This window comes from Palaemon carinicauda, chromosome 11 (assembly GCF_036898095.1).
Source record: "Palaemon carinicauda isolate YSFRI2023 chromosome 11, ASM3689809v2, whole genome shotgun sequence".
Lineage (NCBI taxonomy): Eukaryota > Metazoa > Arthropoda > Malacostraca > Decapoda > Palaemonidae > Palaemon > Palaemon carinicauda.
In genome coordinates this window covers 129,917,835-129,939,724 of record NC_090735.1, presented here as the reverse complement: position 1 = coordinate 129,939,724, position 21,890 = coordinate 129,917,835, and the positions used below count along the sequence as shown (strand labels likewise).

Genomic DNA, 21,890 nt, shown 5'->3' with positions numbered 1-21,890 from the left:
TTTTCAATTATTATTATTATTTTATTATTTCTTGCTAAGCTACAACCCTAGTTGGAAAAGCAAGATGCTATAAGCCCAGGGGCCCCAACAGGGAAAATAGCCCAGTGAGGAAAGGAAAGAATGAAAAATAAAATATTCTAGTGACAGTAACAACATTAAAATATTTTCTACTTATACTATAAAAACTAACAAAACAAGAGGAAGAGAAATTAGTTAGAATAGTGAGCCGGAGTGTACCCTCCAGCAAGAGAACTCTAATCCAAGAGACAGTGGAAGACCATGGTACAGAGGTTATGGCACTACCCAAGACTAGAGAAAACTGGTTTGATTTTGGAGAGTCCTTCTCCTAGAAGAGCTATATACCAAGGCTGGTTGGTAGAATCTTCCTAAACTTGGAAAATAAATACCTTAGGATAAATAATTGAAAAAATATTGTTGTAATAATTACAGACATGGTATATAGCAATAATAAAAATGAAAATGGCATAATGAAATTATAAAATATCAAAGTAAATTGATCGAATGAAAATTGCATAATGAAATAAGATATCAAAGTAAACTACGGAGACCACATAAACGTAAAGTAGTTACTTACTTTATTTTAATGTTTTTTTTTTTCCTAGTTCTATCACACGAAACCCTATCCACTACGGAACCTACAAAATCTTTGTCGTATTTAATCTTAGGTAGAATATCACACGACGTAGGCTATTCCACGTTAAATTTCCAATCCACATTATCGAAGCTTCATTAACATCTTCAGTCATTCGAATTTCTAGTGGAAGCTTGTGAAAAGTTAAGCTTTCAACTAATTTTAAGGAGTCAACAGGGAAGGGACAGTAGCCAGGAACCTATGTATGTAGGAACCAGACTTTGGTGTAAAGAGACTTTCGCTATAGAAAATGTTCTATTATATATAAATTAGTTTTACGTTCTGAAGATTGTTACACGTAAAACTTAAACCAAGGTAGGCCTACAGACCTAAACCTAGGCATGAATTGTATTTTTCTTTATGACGACAGTATAATGTTCCTCGAATATTAAAACCCAACTCACGTCATTTTAGTTCACCCAATAACCTATCACAGAAAATGTAAATTCGCTTATGGAAATTAGTTACTATATACGGTGTGATCTTTTAAAGGACGACTGCTGTAATGTACGCCTTACAACTTGGTAGTTCTTTTATTATAATTCCAGGTAATAGGTTGGTAGGGCACCAGCCACCCGTTGAGATACTACCACTAGAGAGTTATGGGGTCATTTGACTGGCCGGACAGTACTACGTTGGATCCTTCTCTCTCGTTACGGTTAATTTTTCCTTTCCCTACACATACACCAATTAGTCTGGCCTATTCTTTACAGACTCTCCTATGTCCTCATACCCCTGACAACACTGAGATTACCAAACAATTCTTATTCACCTAAGGGGTTAACTACTGCACTGCAATTGTTCAGTGACCACTTTCCTCTTGGTAAGGGTATAAGAGACTTAAGCTTTATCTATGGTAAGCAGCTCTTCTAGGAGGACACTCCAAAATCAAAATCAAACCACTGTTCTCTAGTCTTGGGTAGTGCCATAGCTTCTGTACCATGGTCTTACACTGTCTTGGGTTAGAGTTCTCCTGCTTGAGGGTACACTCGGGCACACTATTCTATCTTATTTCTCTTCCTCCTGTTTTTAGTTTATAAGGGCATATTTATTTTGGTTTTGTTGCTGTTCTTAAAATATTTTACGTTTCCTTTCCTCACTGGGCTATTTTTCCTGTTGGAGCGCCTGGGCTGGCATCCTGCTTTTCCAACTAGGGTTGTAGCTTATCAGGTAATAATAATAATAATAATAATAATAATAATAATAATAATAATAATAATAATAATAATAATAATAATAATAGCCTAATAATAATAATTCAGTTTTGGTAGTCATTAGGGACACTGATTCATGATTTAATTTTAGATATATGAGTTTCTTTATAAATTGATTTCGGATAAATCAACACTTCATTTATATTATTATTATTATTATTATTATTATTATTATTATTATTATTATTATTATTATTATTACTTGCTAAGCTACAGCCCTAGTTGGAAAAGCAGGATGCAATAAGCCCAGGGGCTCCAACAGGGAAAATAGCCAAGTGAGGAAAGGAATAAAGGAAAATAAAATATTTCAAGAAGAGTAACAACATTGGAATAGATATCTCCTATATAAACTGTAAAAAACATTACCAAAATAAAGAGGAAGAGAAATAAGATAGAATAGTGTGCTCGAGTGTGCCCTCAAGCACAGATGTAAGCATATTGTATTAATTGATTTCCTGTGTCATATGGTTCTAAAGAATCAGAAACACATATACTGTATAAAAAAAAAAAACCGTTTGAATGTTCACGAAAAAAATGTAACTGTTAACTCGACATATGGGAGGAAAATTATTTATTTTGCCATTTATCTTAATTTTCAGGTTTCATCCTTTATTAACTCATTTTGTTTTTCATAAGTTTTCCTCCGACGGCCCACTTGGTCAGAAGTTGAAAACTATTTGACTCAACAAAAAGTAAAATTATTATATTCACGAGCATTTGAGACCAAAGACTATTTTAATTCTAAACCTGTCAGTTTCATAAATATGTACAGTAAAGTCAAAATTAACTCTTATCCCCTTATATAGACAAGTTTTTTATTTTTTATTGACTCATGTAGGCCTATAGCCGTTTTCATAAAATGAATTTCCTTGTGTCTTTATTTTACGAGTCAGAGTTAATTTGAAATCATAAACTATTTATGCCTGAAAGCATGAAAGTCATGTGTGTTAGTAATATCTTAAATTTAATAGCCCTTTGTTAAAAAAAAATCTGAATTCTTAATAATTTATTTATAATTTAATATATATATATATATATATATATATATATATATATATATATATATATATATATATATATATATATATATATATATATATATATATATACATATAAAACAAACGCCTCTTTTGTACATATGTGTACTAGAGCCACATAATTGAACTATCGGTAAAGCAAACGCATGTAATTGTAAGAAAGAATAAGTTTTATTCTCGCCTACCGTAAAGATGTCTTTTAAGGACTGGATCAAGGGAGTGTTTGTTCCGCTGTTATAGGTACATACTGCCTTTCTCTGTTTTAGAGTCCTTGGCTGGGCATAGTGAAGCTTTCTCAGGCTGCCTGCCGATACTTTGACCAGTTGGGTGGTTGGTGGAAACTGTTGGTAACCGGTTACCGGTATCCTATCCTGAGTAACTCGAGGTTTGTGTTGTTGGTAAGTAAAGAACTACTTTAAATTGACTTTCACTTGTTAAAGTTGCCAATAATTTGCTATCGTTTGGTGTTTATTGGAGGTCTGATGATATGCAAGTTTTTTCTGTATACTCGAAGTCAAAATAACCATATATCAATATACCGACATATAATGTGTGTACTAGATGATTTTAAATACCCATATTTTATCTTTCCTGTTTATTTGTACTTCCAGAAAGGAAAATCTAGGATCCCCTGGTTTCATGTCCGTTTGAGCTTATAATCTGGATGGGAATTTATCTTAATTAGAGCTGGAGTTTCCTGGATTATCCTTGTTTATAGACCCACCTGTCGCTAAATGCAGAGACTGACTGGAGACAACGCTGGAATCTGGTGGAGTATTTTTCACTCTGAACTAAAAGGTGAGCATTACTTTTGATTTCTTTAAATCCTATCCTAAGCAAGCCAGTCCTCCCCGGTTGGGGGCGGCGCCCCCAATTGTGGGAGGACGTTCCCTATAGCCCACGGTAGACCTAAAGTGAAGGTCTGCCGTGCGCTATAGGGAGGCTTGCTTTTAAACCCCTTCGTCTTATTTCGGTGAGTGTATCTTTTTATTAGCTTCTCTAGGTTACTTAGCCTGTAATCACATATATAGAAGTAAAAATTATCGTAACTTTGATTTTATATTACTCATTTTATTCCATATTTTAATATTGTTGAAAATCCTTTTTCTACAGTAAGCTATTTTTTTGTTTGTACGAAATTGGAAATTTCATCAACCTACTTACTATATACAATTTTTATATTAGTTTTTAAAGCCATGGACATGTAGGGATAAATAAATTTTAAGAGAAACATTCCTGATACTTGACACTTTTCAGATTGGATGGATGGTGCGACGTCAGAATAAAATTATTCGAAGACTAAATTTGATGAATCTAGAACTTCGATTTGTACATTTGACGGTTTGGTTGAAGATTTTTACTGGAAAGTGGAAACTTGATGTGTTCTTCTATAAATACTTGCGGGTTGATACTGCAAATCCTTCTAAATTTGGATAAAGATTTACTTTGATGTTCTAAGAAATGCGGTTTGTAGCCTACTGGAATATTTGGCAAACTATATTAGAAATTCGGGTAGATAGGCTACTGGTAAGTTATAACGAAAAGCATTTTAACTTAATAGTTTTTATGGTGGGATAATTTTAACAATTACAATTAACGCTAGCATCTTCATAATTTATTGCTGAAAATTTTGCCAGAATTTTTGGGTACTCTGAGGGGTTAAATCTTGGCAAGTTGGCTCTTGAATAAATTGAAAATTTTAATTGCTTTGGCATATTTCATTGGCATAATGATTTATTCGGCATTCTTCAATAGATTGACAGATTCGGGTAATATTTAATTGGTTGTTTGAATGGATTTCATTTTAGCTTTATAAAGTGTTAATTGTATACTCTTCAAAGATATTTCTCTCTTCGTGGTTGTCCTATTTGCTTAATTTCTTTTATATAAACTGTAAATATATGCTCAAAGTTTAATAGTTCTTTTTACTCTAATTTCAAGGAAATTGTTAGAAAATTGCATTTAGAAAATTTTCTTCAAAACCAAAACAACGGTTTAGAAAAAAATTACTTTGCTTTGAAGCAAGAGAAATAACATGGTGATTAATCAAAGTTTTATGAGAATAGGTATATGAAAATGAGCAACCATATTAACTTGTTATTATTAACAAGCTACAACCCTATTTGGAAAGAATGAAGCCAGAAGCCCAAGGGCTCCAAAAGGGCAAAAATAGCAGTGAAGGAAATAAGGAAATAAACTAAGTGATGAACAATTAGAATAAAAAATCTTTAACAATAACATTATTTTAGAGCTTTCGTATATGAACACGAAAGACTTAATGACAGCCTGTTCAACATAACATTTGCTGAAAGTTTGAAATTTTGAAGTGCAACAGATTTAATTACCCGATTAGGAAGATTCACTGAATGAAAGATATTGGCTTTTCGCAGAAAGCTGAACTGAAACTGATCAAATTGTTTGCATTATGTATATTTTAACGTAGCCTTAATGTATGAAATTGTAAACTTACTGAAAGTCGCTTGCATTAAACTTTTTAGTGGTGCGGCAGCATTCTTGAAAATACTTTACCTGGGGATAGAAACTTTGATAAAAAAAAAAAAAATTGGTAGTAGTTATGGTTGACTATTGGCTGTTTGGGAATTAGGAGAGAGTAGCCTACAATAGTTTCCTTACACTGGTTTTTTAAATAGAATATAAAAAATATTTTTGTTTGCATTATGTTCAGAAAAGGGTAGTTAACTTTTAGATAAATGTTTATTTTTGCGTCCCATTCATTTTGTTTTTTTAATAGAGAAAAATTAAATGTCCCTTAGCAGCAGTAATAGTAGATACCTAATTTAAATTTAAAGTTTGACTATAACATTAAGTGTCTAGGCTATATCTTGAAAATTGGTGAAGACTATTTTGTTATTTTTAACTTTACTTTTATATAAGGAGTGTATTTTGAGATACGGAAACGTTAAGGTAGAGTTCATATCTGGGTAAAAAATCCAATTGTAGGATAGTAAAGTGTTAATGGGGTTAACAGCTAATAGATATGAAACGATCATTAGAGTTACATGGACAGATGCTTCTGTAATTTAAGAATGGTAAGATTTTCAAGGCTGATGTTTAATCATTTTGTCCTGAAAAATTAAAAAAATTATGATAAGATTTTATTAATTCTGAAAAATCAAAAATGTATTTTAGAATTTTAATTTTATAAGTTTTCTATACTGTAAGGAAATAACTTAAATTACTGCAGGGAGCGTTTAACCCCATAACTAAATCTTTATAATTATTATAGTTCTCGTATAGGCCTATTTCCGACTTTTGTAAACTGTTTAATCTAAAGTGAAGGAATAATTTTATAAGGAGAGCACAATCTAGGGGATCCAATGGGTGGTGCATGAACCGCAAACCCCATTTTAAAGGTTTAAACGCCACTCATGAATGGCAGAGCAAGGGGCGGTGCCATTGCCCCATCAAGCAGGATAATGCCCTAGAAACTGATCATATATACATATGATCAGTACTCAAGCCCCCTCTCCACCCAAGCGAGGAACTAGGGTGCCAGGCAATGGATACTGATGATTCGGTAGATAGAACTATAGGCTCCCCCAAAACCCTCATATTTAGCTCAAGGATGGTGAGGTGCAGCGACCAAAGAAACTAACAAGTTTAAGCGGGACTCGAACCCCAGTCTGGCGTTCACCAGTCAGGGACGTTACCATATCGGCCACCACAAGGGAAAAAAAGACAAATGTAAAACCTGAGGTTTCACGAGAAAGGTTTTGACTGTTGCAACTACAAATGGTTGGAAAAATAATTTTGTCCGTTATCTTTACTTTTTGGTTTCATTCTTTATTACGATATTTTGTTTTTTTTAAAGTTTCTTACGACAGTCCTTTTTGCTCAAAGGTTAAAAACCCATTTATGATTCAACATTGAAAAGTAAATATGAGAGTCACGAACATTAAGGCCTGTCCACACGAGCGGGTCTGATTGGCGTACCCCGGGGTTGAAGGTCAAATTCTGACTGACTGTGGTTTATTCAATGTGGTACGATAAACATGGTGCCTACCGCAAAGAAAGAAGATGATAATAGCTTTTGTGGTCAAAAAGAAGAGGATATGGTGCAAGGAATGGCTCTGTAAAAGAAATTTATATGTTGACGTACGTCTGCCAGGGTCGAAGCTCAATCCATGAACATCCCATTGTGATTTCGCATTTTGAAGGTTTGCACGTCATGTGTTCCCGTTAGAGGGAAAGTCCGCCGATCAAGCCCGGTCGTGTGGACAGGCCTTTAGTGACAAAACCCTTCTAAGCACCTAGTCTAGGAGGTCACTCCAAAATCAAACCATTGTTCTCTAGTCTTGGGTAGTGCCATAGTCTCTGTACCATAGTCTTCTACTGTCTTGAATTAGAGTTCTCTTGCTTGAGGGTACCTCGGGCACACTATTCTACCTTATTTCTCTTCCTCGTGGTAAGATTAGAAGAGACCCTTTAGCTATGGTAAGCAGCTCTTTAAGGAGGACACTCCAAAATCAAACCATTGTTTTCTGGTCTTGGGTAGTGCCATAGCCTCTGTACCATGGTCTTAGAGGGTACTCTCGGGCACACCATTCTGTCTTATTTCTCTTCCTCTTGTTTTGTTAAAGTTTGTATAGTTTATATAGGAGATATTCTTGAAATATTTTAGTTTACCTTGTTTCCTTTCTTCACTGGGCTATTTTCCCTGTTGGAGCCCCTGGGATTATAGCATCCTACTGGTACTATTTCATGAATGACGGTTGTGTACTTTTATTCTTGTTCACAAGTGTAAATAATTATTTTTATTTTTTATACTTTTTTTTTAATTATAAGAGCAAATTATTGCATATATCAAGACACCACCGTCATCTCCTCCTACGCCTATTGACGGAAAGGGAAAGGGCCTCGGTTAGATTTCGCCAGTCGTCTCTATCTTGAGCTTTTAATTCAACATCCATCATCACTAACTTTACGCTTCATAGTCCTAGGCCATGTAGACTTAGGTCTTCCAACTCTTCTAGGGCCTTGTGGATCCCAGTTAAAAGTTTGGTGAAATAATTTCTCTCGGGAGTGAGAAGTATTCATATGAGTTTGGGCTCAATATAAACGAAAGACAGATGATGAGAACGGAATAAGCAATGGAAGAGGAAATATCATTGGAAGGAGAAAGGATTAATAATGTGGAATAGTTTAATATCTAGGAACTGTAGGATTGTATGTATTGGTAATGAATCGAGTGTTATTATGTCTATGGTTAGCAAGACTTTGGATTTTGGCGCGGAGCTGCAGAGCCAGGCTGCAGTTGCCTTGTTGTACCCACCTTTGGAATGGATTAAGACGGATTTAAATAACCCATCAACACGGGAATAGTGCTCCTTGCTTACTCTACCCATTAAGTATCCTATATAGCGCAGTGACGGAGTATTACCTACGCAAGATGTAGGGACTTCGTAGAAGATCGCTGAGGCACCCCTAGATTAATAAGAACTCGAGATGCCAGAACCGGCACCTGCCAGGCTGCAACAATGGGTCTCAAGTTCTCTACGCATTAGTTCAGGCATTAGGTACGGCCATACAAACAGGTGGAAATAATTCAACACTTTTTGGGCAGGGGGAACAACAAACATATTTCCCTTAAAAACTGCATGTATCATGTATGTGCTGTCAGTAGAGGATTTAAGGCGCTGGAAGCGATCTGCTGAGGATTGGGTAAGACTCAGCAAAAAGTCCATTGAATTTTTAGCTCACTCATGTGTTAGAATAACCATCTCATATTTTCCTACACATCTGTCTATCAATCACAGATGCAAATAAGCCATAGGCAATCTTTTAGCTTTCGAAATCACTGGCTGCAAGTTAGTTCGTTTAAAATTGACCATGCACCATATGTGCAAATCTCGGGCTCTTGCGTTGACAGCCCGTTAGAGGGTTATAAACATTGAGTTATATACATTGTTCATCATTTATTCTTAGTATGTTTTATGTTCATTTGAGTTATATACATAAAACATATTTAGAATAAATGATGAACAATGTATATAACTCAAATGAACATAAAACATATTAAGAATAAATGATGAACAATGTATATAACTCAATGTTTATAACCCTCTACCCGTAACTGTCAAAAACTTTATGGGCTTTATGGTACAGGAAAATTGATCTTTTTGATAACGTGATATAAAGGCCAAGTTTCTTTTTATGTTTTTTCCCTCCTTTATTTCCATTAGGACTTTCATTAACTACCTTACGTGCGGTTACAATTAGGTCGAAAATAGTTATTTCATTGAAATAAGAATTCTATTTTTCAACGTTGTATGGGATAAATTTCATTTTATGTATTCAGATGCAAAACGTAGCAAAATTGGTCATCTTTTCAATAAAAAGTACAACTATTTTCTCAAAATTAAATTTCATAGCATTTTCCTATCACAGCGTTGTATAAATTAACAGCTCGAATTATCGGCGTCAATGACCGATGTCAGGATGCCACAGAACTTCAAATCATTCATTCATTCATTCATTACAGCTCAAATTAAAAAGTAACAAAATTGAACCTTGTAGGCAGCTAGCGCTGGAAAACAAGTGGATCTTTTCGGTTTGAGTGCCTATCGAATTTAATGGTTTTTTTATTCCAAAGTATGTATTTTGATGTGGAAAACCCTAAAATGATAATCATTTTGTGGAGAAATTATTTATTAACACTTAAATTGGCTTATATCAATCAATATCTTACTGAAATGCTGCGATTTCTCTGTGCGCTTTCTTGATTTTCAGGGCACTACTGAACCTAAGAAAACCCATCTAACCTAGCATAGGGGCCCTGTATCCCTACCTATGCCTACCGGGGGCCTGCGACCCGCCCTTAAGGCCACAGTGATTTTCGGGACACTACCGAACCTAATACAACCACCTAACCTAGGGCCCTGTACCCCTACCTAGGCCTAGCCCCTGCAACCCCCTCCCTTACAGCCACTACCTATCACATCCATCAATAAATAATTTCTCCACAAAATGGTTATCATTTTTGGGTTTTCCACATCAAAATACATACATTGGAATAAAAAAAATATTAAAAATCGATAGGCACTCAAACCGAAAAGACCCAAACAGGGATGTAGTGTTGCAGTATAGTTTGGCCTCTAGTAAGTGTTTTCTCAACACTCGCTGAATGCTGATACATGAATCATGAATCATATTGTGTAGTTGGCTGTAATTTGGAGAAACAGGTTTGTCATCTTTCGAAAATTAACTGGTTTGATTTGACTTGGAATAACTGTACATATGTAAGAGGTGTTGAAAAGTTATGCTTCAACTGTAAAGGAATACCTTACTGGCGGTAGAGATGATAGATATTTCCATACGTATTTTAAATAATTTTTCCATATAACTATTACACAATATACAAAAAGTATAAAAAGGGCACAGAACCTAACAAACCCACCTAACCTGGCCTAGAAGTACCCCTGTCACAAAACACATGGTTAACCATTAAAGAAACTTTCTGGTACACGTTCATAAATGACGGCTGTGTACTTTTATTCATGTTCACAAGTGTAAATGATTATTTTTATTTACATATTTTTTTTTAATTATAAGAGTAAATCATTGAATATATCTACTACATCAGCATCTACGTCTATTGACCGAAAGGGCCTCGGTAAGATTTGGCCAGTCGTGACTCGTCACTATCTCAAGCTTATAATTCAACACTTTTCCATCCATCATCACCAACTTTAGGCTTCATCGTCCTCAGCCATATAGACCTAGGTCTTCCAACTCTCCCAGTATCTTGTGGAGCCCAGTCAAAAGTTTGGTGCACTAATCTCTTGGGGAGTGAGAAGTATTCTTATAAGGTTGGGCTCAAGATAAATAAAAGAAAGACATAATGAGAACGGAATATGCAATGGAAGAGGGAAACTCATTGGAAGGAGGAAGGATTAATGAGGTGGAACCATTTAAATAATTAGGAAATATGATCTCTTATATAGGATCTTTATAATTTGAGTTTATTGAAAGATTGTAAAAAGCAAATCTGACAATGGCACCAGCCCTGAGGTCCTTTGACTGGCCAGGCAGTACTATATCGGATCTCTCTGGTCACGGTTCATTTTCCCTTTGCCTACATATAGGCCTACACAAAATAGTCTGGCCTATTCTATATATAGTCTCCTCTGTCCTCATACACCTGACAACACTGAGGTTACCAAACAATTATTCTTCTCTCAAGGGGGTTAACTACTGTACTGTAATTGTTCAGTGGCTACTTTCCTCTTGGTAAGCGTAGAAAACGGATTTTGAGCAAAGCGAAAAATCTATTTTTGGGTGATATGGCCATGTCGTCCTGATGGAAGGCTCCTTTCTAAGGGATATATATTTGGCTACAGTGATACTCCCAGAGAATTGACCACAGGTCTCCAGAATTCTAACTCCTTAATATAACTCTTAAGGATATCACATAATATCATGGGATGTATTTATTCATACGACACATAGCAATCTTCACCCCAAATAGAGTTTTCGCTTTGAGGGGGAAGAGTGGCAAAATTGAAGGGGAGTCGTTATCAAGGATACCCAGTGGATCCCCTCCTGTTACCACCCCGGCGAACTATTCCTTGTTGAAATTAAGCATGGATAGCCGCAGATAGAGTAGTTTCGGGTGGGGACTTTGTTACATATATGTATACTCCTTTTTAGAAAGGAGGGAGGGTCCATCAGGACAACATGGCCATATCACCCAAAAATAGATTTTTCACTTTGCTCAAAATCCGTTTTTTGGGCTCAGCCATGTTGTCCTGATGGAAGTTTACCAAAGAATTACTTGAAAGTACTATATCTGTGGGTTTGTATAAGTGCCTTTACTTTGAATGAGTTCCTTATATGGTCTCCTAGACCTTCATATATGATATTACCGTTATTTGTCATTTCCACTAAACTTGGAACTAGCTTAGGGCTTCCTGCCCCCTGCAGGGAAAGTGTCGACTTCGACTATAAGGATTCAAAGTTTGTATCTCAATAGGGACAGACGGTAAATCTTAGAGATTACCCTTTATCCCTTGGAAATCTGTACTCTGATTTCAAGTTGGGCCCTTCTAGGGCTTAATTAAAACTCTAGTATACTTTATTCGTCTGTTACTGAGATAGCAGCAATAAGACGTAAATACGTTCAGTATTTTACCTTGTAGCTAAATTATTTATTGTAGTTACAATCAGGTATGAATCTGATCCGGCATTGAAAGCACATCAGGGTCCATATTTTCTCCTTTTGGGAAAATACGTAATTTCATCGAAATGATGACACTCAATAGAGATGTTAAACCAAATCTGACTGATCTGTACAGATTTTGGAAATGCGTGAACACCGTGACGCAACATTCACTCGGCACTGGTGTTATCGGTCAGATTTCTATGTGGAACAGTGTGTTAATCATAGTTATGATTTGCACTTGAGGGTAAATGTACCCATGCACCTGATGCACTGGAAAGTCCCAAAGCAGTTCACTGTTCGTCGCAGGCTTAGACGACGGGTTCTTTAGAACTACCCGCCTCCATCACAACATGTCTTATCTTATGTTCTTGCTTCGAATAGTGTTGGAAGAAGTTCCGTGAAGAAGCAATTTTCTTAGGATCATGAACTGCGGGTGAGCTGTCAGGATCTGCTCTGCGAATAAGTAGGTCAGCTCTGCTCTCAGTTATTTTAGGGATAGATTTTTTTATCCTGAGGTATTGCCTCGGAAGAGCTGTCCTTCCTTGAAGTCTTAAGTTCTACAAAGATAGACCTTAAGACTCCCTAATGGGCATAGGGAGACATCTTCCTTCAGTGGGCAGATTCTCCACGGACCCCACCTTTTGGTGGGCAGCCCGTTTTGGCGAGAAAGTAGGATCAGGAAAGGATTCAGTTCTCCCTCTTCTGTGACCTGAATATGGCCTATATTTCATTAACTCTAGCCTATGAGGCTATTGCGAACAGAAAATTGACTTTCTGTATTAGCTCCTTTAGAGTACAATCCTCATTGTTTAGGTTCGAAGCATAGTGTAAGACTTTGACCAACGACCATGTAATGGGCTTTAGAGGGGTTGTTGGCTTGGGTCTAGTGTATGCTTTGGTACCTTAAAAAAGGTTTTGCTTATGAGGTTCGTCTCAAAGGCGTATAGAAGACGTCTAGTCAAGGCCGACTTACACGTGGTTATCGTAGTGGAAGTCAGGCCTCGTTCAAGTAGGTAATAGAAGAAAGAGAAACAGAAACCTGTTGAAATTTCTGCTGGTCCCCTTGTTTTCACAAGGGGTGCCCCTTTCTTCCAAGACAATTCTCATTGTCTCCTGGTTGGACTTGACTGTACCCTACAATGAAGTCGGTCACATTCTTCAAGATCCCGAACTTTTGTTCGCTGTTAGGGCGAAAAAATACTGAATAGCAGGCTGTTGGTTCTCGGGGATACAATGTAACAGCCGACTTCTGCACCAGTTTTGATAAAGCTGGGTACGGCAGAGGGAACAGCTACAGTTTCAATTCTAGAATTAGAGGAAACCAATTGTTTTTGGACCATTTGGGGGCCACTACAGGAGCTGTCCCTTTGCAGGATACTAGCTTGTTGAGGACTTTTAGCAGGAGATTGGTTGGTGGAAGCAGATACATTCGATTCCATCCATTCCAGTCGAAAGACATGACGTCTATCGCTTCTGCTTAAGGTTCTCGTAAGGGGCTACTAGTTCTTGTTGTCGGTGGTTGTGAAGAGGTCGATCTGCAGTTCCGGGACTTTTATCGAGAATAAAGGAGAATGAGTCTGCGTCTAGGGACCATTCCGTCTCTATCGGCTTTCGCCTGGATAGAGTATCCGCCGTCACATCGCGGAACCCTTGAAGGTGAACTGCTTGATAATGCCATCTACTCTTCCTTGCCAGGCGAAGGATGGCTAACATCCCATGGTTGATGTGAGGTGAGCTCGAGCTTTGTCGATTAGACATATTACTCTCACCTTGTTGTTGAGAGCCAATCTGATGTGAACTGTTCTGCGAGGGGATAGTCTCCTCAACGTCAGGAGGACTGTCATAGCCTCCAAGATGTTGATGCGAAAGTTTTTGAACTGGAATTATCAAATTCTTGCCCTTTCCTTTCATACGGATGGCCTCCCCGTTCTTTCAGGGAGGCTTCTGTGCAGGGCCCTCACATACCTAACTGCCGCCCCAGGGCAAAGTTCCTAGTGAACTCCCCCCCGCCCCCCACCCCTACATTCAGCCCCAACCCACCAGTTCCAAATCCACACCCCTTTTAAATCACTTTACTGCCCATGGCCCTGTATATAGAAACCCAACTTTACTGTAAGGCCTAGTTACAGGATATCGAAATATACAATACTGTAACAGATTAATTACAATGGTGAAAAATTATTTTATATTCAAATAACAAAGTAAACTGCTTTTAATTTTTGCTTCATAATCACACATTAAGAGCAATGAAGACTTTGATGTAAAAGAGAATAAATTTATTTCAAAACAAAATTCCATCAGCAGTACAGAAACATTCAACCATAACATAATAAATTTCATTATGAAACATTCACAAGATTTATTTACATATCAGAATTAGGAAGAAAATAAATACATATATACTTTTCATTATTTGGTAGAAAATGGAATATACAGTACTACATTATATATATATATATATATATATATATATATATATATATATATATATTATATATATATATATATATATATATATATATATATATGTATATATATATATATATATATATATATATATATGTATATATATATATATATATATATATATATATATATATATATATATATATATATATATATATGTCGTATCAAGAAATACGTCCCCTGATATTATGCGATATCCTTAAGAGTTATATTAAGGATACTCGCGCCAGGAGTTAGAATTCTGGAGACCTGTGGTCAATTCTCTGGGAATATCACTGTAGCCAAATATCCTTAGAAAGCTGCCTAAGGGAACCTTGCATCAGGACAACATGGCTGAGCCTAAAAAAGACTTTAGTTATGGTTAGCCAGTCTTCTAGGAAAACACTCCATTTTTTCTTGGGTAGTGCCATAGCCTGTGTACCATGGTCTTCCACTGTCTTGGGTTAGAGTTCTCTTGCTTGAGTGTACACTATTCTATCTTATTTCTCTTCCTCGTGTTTTAAATTTTTTTTAGTTTATTTAGGAAATGTTTATTTTGATGTTTCTGATCTTAAGATATTTTATTTTTCCTTGTTTCCTTCTCTCAATGGACTATTTTCCCCTGTTGGAGCCCCTGGGCTTATAGCATCCTGCTTTTCCAACTAAGGTTGTAGCTTAGCAAGTAATAATGATTTTAATCTGTTTCACAGGGTCAGGAGGTAGCCGTCGATACGTGAACACTACGAAATATTTGACGGTTATATTCAGGAGAGCGAGGTGCTGACGCAAGGCGGCTCCTTGGGACTTCGTGATGTTGCACTTGTGGGTGAAGGGGCGAGGTCATCAGCTCATCCTTGCTCAGGTAAAAGAATGATCTGTTCTTAAATGTTATATGAAATTAGACAAATAGTTTTAGAGTATTTTCATAAATGGAAAATGAAAGGCCAAATATTTTCAAAATACTTTTTCTATTTTACAGTCTCTCCCTTCTGTATCTAAAGTAACCAGATATAATAAAAAATAAAACTTTAGCACACAAACAACTATATTACATATTATGAGAATGTGGACCAAAGTGCTAATAAACTAGACACTAAGGAGTAAATATTGCACCAACCGTAAGTGGTAACTAAAGGATAACATTATTAGAAAAGATAAAACTATGGGTACATTGACCATTACAGTACTATACTCTGAAAATTTAGACCAAAATGCCAATGAAATAGAAAATAATAAGTAAATATTGCATTAATGAAACTTAATAGAATTACAAATCCTACATTACAGCATTGTGATTTAATCTTGAGTGTTTTTATACTGGTATACAGCATATCAAAAGGCATGGAGTACACAAACTTAACTGGTACCAGTTCAGGAATACACAGTTGTCCAGCTACAAAGGGTTCAGACATGCAGGTGATTTGAGCCATTGGCCTATATTTTTACCCAAAGCCATCATTTTCACTAAAATAGCGATAACCCCAAATGTAACATTCTTTTCAATAGAGTTGCCACACTTGCAAATAGATTAACCCTTTTACCCCCAGGCTATTTGGAAATTTCCAACCCTTAACCCTCAGGGGGTTATTTTTTTCCCAGACATTTTGCAGTAAAATTTTTTTTAATTGCTCTAACAGCCTTAATTTTTGTCCTAGAGAGGTCAGGTTGGTCTCATTCTCTTGGAAAATGCCTGAATTTTCTCAAAAAATTATCAAAAATATGAAAAAAAAATATTTTTATAGCATTTTTTTGCAAGGACGTACCGGTACGTCCTTTGGGGGTAAAAGGGTTAAGAAACCGTCTGGCAACATGGTGGAAAATATTCAAGTTCTCTATTCAACATACCCTGATAAAGATTAGTGAACTATGTAGCCAGGCATCTGTGTTAGCTGATTTTGTCTGTGTTGATATTCTACGTATTTATATCCGCAAAATATTTAAAAAAATTTTTTGATTCTTTGACCTTTCTACCTTCATCTCAGTTAGGATTCTTGCGCAGTGCAACGTTCCTTTTCTCAGTTTCTTTTCTTTTTATCTCGGCTATTATTCTGTATACTATATATTGCCACATAATAACATTATACTATCCAGTACAGCTGAAGACCAAAACCTGATAACAATACTCAAAACAAGGTAGAATGAAAGAATTAAAACATTTCTTCATGATAGAGTGATCACCAAAACTCTTAAAAGACTTTGTCAATATGATATGTTGTTAAGAATGTGGACTAATCTTTTGTTTTTCCAATCTAGTTCTTTGAACCATAATTCTTGGCATATATTATACAAGACATAATCAAATTATATTAAAGGGAAATAAGCTTAAATAACTGGATAAAAAATACAAATTTAAAAAAATTATTTGTATTTTCCTAGCTATTCAGTACACACGAGTCATTTAAAGGGGTTTACTTTGTTGCTGTTTGGCTACAACCAAAATTAAGGAAATCGTGGGATTCTAGTAACATTATATGGTTACAAGCATCCCAACTGCTCAGGGTAGGAGCAGCTGGGTCAGCGTGACTCGCATCACTTACTCATTGTCAAGACTTGAGGGGTGGATGTTGGGGGCGATTTAAATTATATGATTCAGGTTTGTAAAGTTAGGAAAAAATACAAATTATGCTAAACTATTTGCAGTTAGTTCCTACGCAAAATTACAAACCATCATTATTTGAAGGCGGGAGGAAGTTTTACGCTCCGTTCACACGGACAAGCTTTGCTCGACAAACATTGTTTCAAGTGACTTCAGAAGCGTAGAAGCAGCGAGCAAAGTTCAGTATAATTTTTTTTGTATGATTACCATAATAACGAGAGCTGTACTCGTTGGGGGTTAAAGACTGGGGAGATGCCATTGCCTGATGTACAAAGTTACGTTTCTTACCAAGGCCAATGATATACCATTGTTTTAATACGGTACTCCACTTTCAAGTTGAAACATGTCAAAGTTTTATTGCGCCGGTGAGGCAACTTTAAACTTGATAGTTGTATAAATAGCCCCCTTTCAGCCATTGGAATATGAGGGCAGATGCTTATCGAGATTGTGATGCAATTTTTTTACGGGCTGCCAATGCAAAAGACTGTGTTCCAACTTTGTTTGCGCAATATACAATGAATTGCAGAATTTCTAAAGTAACTCTGGGCACTATTATTAATAATGTTATTGAAGATGAGGTGAAGCAAAAACTAGCTCTTTCCTGCAGATAACAGAAGTTTCTCCTTCTGTAGGAAAACTAAAATGTCTGCAGTCAGTGGAATACTGGTCTTGAGTGGAGCAGTACACCTTCTACGACACCAATCGCAGGAAAATGACAATTTTGCTTGATAGACTGCTATAGAGGACTTGTATAGGTAACCTGAAAGTTTCTTAGCAGTTGGTCTCAAAGAGCCTTTCCTTTGGAGAAGGTACTGGATAACATCCTGCTGTAAAGAGATAAACAGTGAAGTACTTCTTGAAATTTGTTCACAGGAAGCTGATATAGGTTTAGTCAATTTGGAAGTTCCCTTGGAACTCCTATGAGATCTAGAAGATCGGGGTACCACTCCACTTGAGGCCACTTTGGCGTGACCAGTTATTCTTAAGTATTTTGATGACCTGATTTTGTTTAGCATCTGATGCATCAAGCAGAATGGGGGAAAGGAATAAACGTCTATGCCGTCCCACAGAAGTTGGAATGCTTTCTCCATCACCTCAGCTGGGTCTGGAACTGGGGAACAATACACAGGGAGTTTGTTGTCCAGATGAGAGGCAAAGTATGTCTATATTCGGGGAATGCCACAAAGTTAGGAGGCTCGTTGACAATTGAGGATTCAAAGACAATTCTGAACCAACTATCGTCCCTAGTCGGCTGAGATTGTCTGATACTGCATCATGTTTCTCTTCCCTGGAATGAACTGTGCTGAAAGGTGAATGGCATTTACTTGTTCCTAATATTGTACTCCCACTGATAACTGGTATTGTAAATGGGGTACAGGGGCCCCGTTTGTTGATGTAAGTCACAACGGTTGCGTTGTCGCTCATCAACATTACCGAGTGATCTTTAATTGTCTCTGAAAAGTGGAGTAACACTAGGTACGCTGCCTTCAACTCTTTGTAATTTATGTTGAAGTCAATGTACCTAGCAGAAGAATAAACAAAAGGGTAGCAATCCATCTTTCCCTTTTATTATATTTTTCGAATTGATAGAGTGGCCGATCCCCACAAAATTCACAATTCATAAGTAAAGGTAAAGGAGCATTGCTTACCATGACACCCAGGAAGGGGATCTACCTCCACTTGGCTCATGAAGGTGCCACAAGAACTATCTCCAAGACAGGGGTAGGTTCTCATATTCACAAGAGAAACATTCATAATCACAATTCCACTGAAAGTAAAGAAAAAACACAAGAGGAAGCGTACCATGGACAACTAGTTGAAGCAGTGTTTTATTGGAAAGATGACCAGGTGTAAAGTGTTGCCGCTCTTACCTGCGCGTTGGGGTTTCTGGCAAACATACAGTGATATCAGAAACCCACCATTTCCTTAATTCTGGTTGTAGCTAAACAGCAACGGAGTAAACTCCTTTAAATGACAATGGTTCGTATTTCGCGTAGGAACAAACAATGAAAGGAAGGAAAATAAATTGAAGGGATGAATTAAAATTTAATGTAATGAGAGGGTAGGAGGATATCATATTAAGCAAAAACTAAACATAACTAAATTATATATAACATTACTCTTAATACAATTGAATGCTTAAATTTTAAGGATTTGGAATTGTGAAAATAAATGAACAGAATGAAATTTAGAAGTATTTTACTTGGTGTTATAGATGATTTAAGTTTATTAAGGAAAGGGTTTCTATAGTGCTGTACAATAACTGTTATGATTTAAGAGTTTATTAAGGAAAGGGTTTCTACAGTACTGTACAATCACTGTAATAAAACCTAAGTACAGTTAGTCGACTACATGAAAACAATGTTTGTTATTTAGGGTGTTAGTCAACTGCATGTGGGCAGTGGTTAGTTGGGGCTGAGTTCACTGACGTTAGGGCACCAATATCATACGTTTTTTTTTTTTTAAATTTCACAGTGATCTGTTACCCAACACTTTAACAAAGTTCAAGGGCTGACTATGGTCAATAATTGCTTACTATTAGGATTTGATTATATTGAATGTAGTCTTATATGATTCTGGTAAACTTAGTTGTATAAGTTTGCCTGTGCACTAAATACTTGAATTTTGGCTAACAAAGGGATTTTGACGAAGGAAAAATCTATTTCTGGGGAGAGACCTGTGGCGCCCGGTGAAAAGAGTCCTTCTTATATATCTTTTCTGATAAAACCTTCCAATTATACCAGAGAAAGATAAAAGCATGGAATGCTGAGGTTACAACCCTCGCGCGAGCACCTTTTGGGTGTCGTGTATAAAGCAAAGGCGCGTGAAATCCACTATTCACAGGTTGTCTTCCATTTAGTAAATTCCTTTGAACACTCTACAGTATTAAATTTTAAGAGCTATTTGGAACTGAATATGAATTGTATAAATAACCAATTAATAACAACTATTATGCATTATGGCGTAAGCCCACAGATTCATTACCATTTATACTGCCACACCATGGTTTTGATTACACTATGTGATGCTTTGCATTCTCCCCCTAGACAAAGGTACTGTACCATTAACCCTTTTACCCCCAAAGGACGTACTGGTATGTTTCACAAAAGCCATCCTTTTACCCCCAAAGGACGTACTGGTATGTTTCACAAAAGCCATCCCTTTACCCCCATGGACGTACCGGTACGTCCTTGCAAAAAAATGCTTTAAAAATTTCTTTTTTCATATTTTTGATAATTTATTTAGAAAATTCAGGCATTTTCCAAGAGAATGAGACCAACCTGACTTTTCTATGACAAAAATTAAGGCTGTTAGAGAAATTAAAAAAAAATATACTGCAAAATGTGCTGGGAAAAAAATAACCCCCTAGGGGTTAAGGGATGGAAATTTCCAAATAGCCTGGGGGTAAAAGGGTTAAGACACATTTTACTTAACCTTAAAGACATCATTCTCCTGAAAAAAATGAAACCACCTTCAAAACAAGTTTATTGCTTATTTTACTCATGGCATGGACACTTTAATTACCAGGTATTTGTCCGGTAACAGAGCAGCTTGGCTTGGCATAGTAGCTTTCCCTATTTATCCAATGACATGGCAGTTTCCCAATAAAGGAGCCTTTGTAGGGTGACGGCCAGATCCCGTAGAAAACGGGAATATTCTGAACTGTGGACGTCGTTCTAAAAACGATTTTGGCGGGAGAAGCTAACTTAAAAAACCCACCTAACCTATGCTAAAAGCCGTGTCCTTACCCAAGGGGGCTGCGCCCCCCCCCCCCCCGGACCCCCCCTTACACAACATATTTAAGATCCGTAGACCATTTCCTAACGTTTTTATTCTATACAAGATAACAGTCTGAGCGATAATAAGCAAATTAGGACGCTTGGCCGTAGCGCTACAAACTACCCCCAATAAAAATTCCCCCACTTATAACTAAGGGGTTCCAGTAACCCCGACTCATTTATCATTCACTCAAACAATTTCAAGGCATCATCATGTCGAGCAAGCTTTGTGGCACCATGTCATGTCTCAGAACTATATTCTTAGAAGTTGTGGAATTCTGAATTCTTTATACAAATAATAAAAATGTTCCATTTCCCTTTCATGCCTTCATAGGTACAGGGTAGTTCACAAAACTGAGATTGAACATTGATAGGTGTCCTGGTTGTACCTCTCATGTAAGTTATAAAAGTTAATGTCTTAACTCAATCTATCCTGTTCCTATCGCATGTTCGTTACTTTGGCCAATGGAAGGCCCTTCACTTATAAAATTACATAAACTTCTATCACAACGAAAATAAGATTAACCTAACTTTTAATACACTTTGGTCCTCTACTTTCTACACAATGCTCACACCTTTGTGTTAATATTAAACAAATAGAATTTGCGTGACTTTAACATGATACTTCATAATAATGCTGAAAATCAACTGCCCTCCTTGAACATGAATTTTGATTACAGTTGTACATAACTCAGTGAAACCAAACAATAAATACAAAAATTAAACCAATTAACATAGATGATATTGAGGATTTGGACTCACAGAAATTCAAACAGATGGCTTATTATTTGAGCCCTTTATCTTAAAGTAATTATAAATTCATCTTTCATAGACCTAATTGAGCCTAAATAAAAATATTCTCTGAGAGTCAGAACTATAAAGTACAGAGAATAATGAAAATGATCATGGAATTTAATGTTCAATTCATTAGTGAAGAGCAGAGTACGTCTCAACAGAATATATCAGTAACAAAATATTTTTGCAAC

The 21,890-nt window shown here is 36.4% G+C and overlaps 1 protein-coding gene and 1 long non-coding RNA gene across 2 annotated transcripts in view; both read left to right on the top strand.

Annotated features, from left to right (window-relative positions):
- Positions 1-3,202: 3,202 nt before the first annotated feature.
- Positions 3,203-4,817, top strand: LOC137649776 (uncharacterized). The gene is made up of 3 exons (XR_011045855.1): positions 3,203-3,301; positions 3,515-3,701; positions 4,161-4,817. It is a non-coding gene; the product is annotated as an uncharacterized lncRNA (long non-coding RNA).
- Positions 4,818-15,253: 10,436 nt separating this feature from the next.
- LOC137650213 (G-protein coupled receptor 143-like) overlaps positions 15,254-21,890 on the top strand; it is a 106,472-nt gene continuing 99,835 nt past the window's right edge. Inside the window, exon 1 of the mRNA XM_068383440.1 lies at positions 15,254-15,391. The gene's annotated coding sequence lies outside the window, so the exon portion shown is untranslated. The remainder of the gene's footprint in view (positions 15,392-21,890) is intronic.